We start from the raw sequence: 1,071 nt of genomic DNA on the forward strand, positions 1-1,071 counted from the left end.
CATGTTGCTAGAGCAACTTATGAGTTAAAGGCTAATCCTCAACACGAACATTTACACAACGTCCATTTTCATCATACCAAACTGAGTGACGCATCAAAACACAGAGCTCAAATTCCTCGATCTGTATAAATACAAAGTAAAACTCAAAGTGGCTCTGGTGACGTGAGACTCATTTTGCAGTGCGGGTCACAAATACATGCCCGATTGTGTGGGTGGGCCTTTACTTCATTAACTCTAACCCCTCGGGACCATTGAAATCCTGCATAACCTTGTTGGGTTCAACATGGTTAGGGTTAAGGTTTTGGCCGCCCCCCATATGTATCAAAACATGTAGTCCCCATAACCTGGTAACAAGTTTGTATGGGTAGTCCCTTACTGCACTTCACGAGGTTTTTTTTATTATTATATAAGCAAATTACGACCAAGTTATGGGGATTTTCTGCTGTCCCCACAACATTTTTGGTCCCCACACACTTGGTGTAATGTCCCCACAACTGCAAAACAAGTTTGTGTACATGTAGGTAGGCTTTCCCTGGGTTTAGGGGACAAAATCTTTTAGGAAGTCCAGGACCAAGTTGTGAGGGAAAAACTTTGTCCCCGTGGCATTTTGGTCCCCACAAAATAAGTGAAAAGACAAGTGTATGTCCCCAGTGCTACAGGCTATGGTTAAAGTATGTGTGAATCTTTGTTGGGTAAATGTGTGTAAACCATTCTAATCATCGTTTTAAATACTTGATATATTATTCTTGACACCACTAAAGGTCAGAGTTAATGGGCATGTCCAGCGGATCAAAAAGTTAATTCATGTACATCTATCTAGAATCAGTGTCCACATACACTCAACAACTGACAAATGAATTTAGAATGCACATAGCAAATTGTAACAAAGCTGTGTACTTATAGTCACACAGCTTATGAACTCATTCACAAAATACAGTTTACATTATAGCATAGTATATATAACGGGTTTTGCCCTTAACGTATATATTAACTAAACACTGTATGCTCGGTGCTTGTCCGAGAGCTTGCGAAAAAAGTCATAAGCTTGCTCGGGTGGGACTCGAACCGGGG

Source organism: Acanthaster planci, linkage group LG17 (assembly GCF_054643075.1).
Source record: "Acanthaster planci isolate LZ-2023a linkage group LG17, COTS_SCS, whole genome shotgun sequence".
NCBI classification, from domain to species: Eukaryota; Metazoa; Echinodermata; class Asteroidea; order Valvatida; family Acanthasteridae; genus Acanthaster; species Acanthaster planci.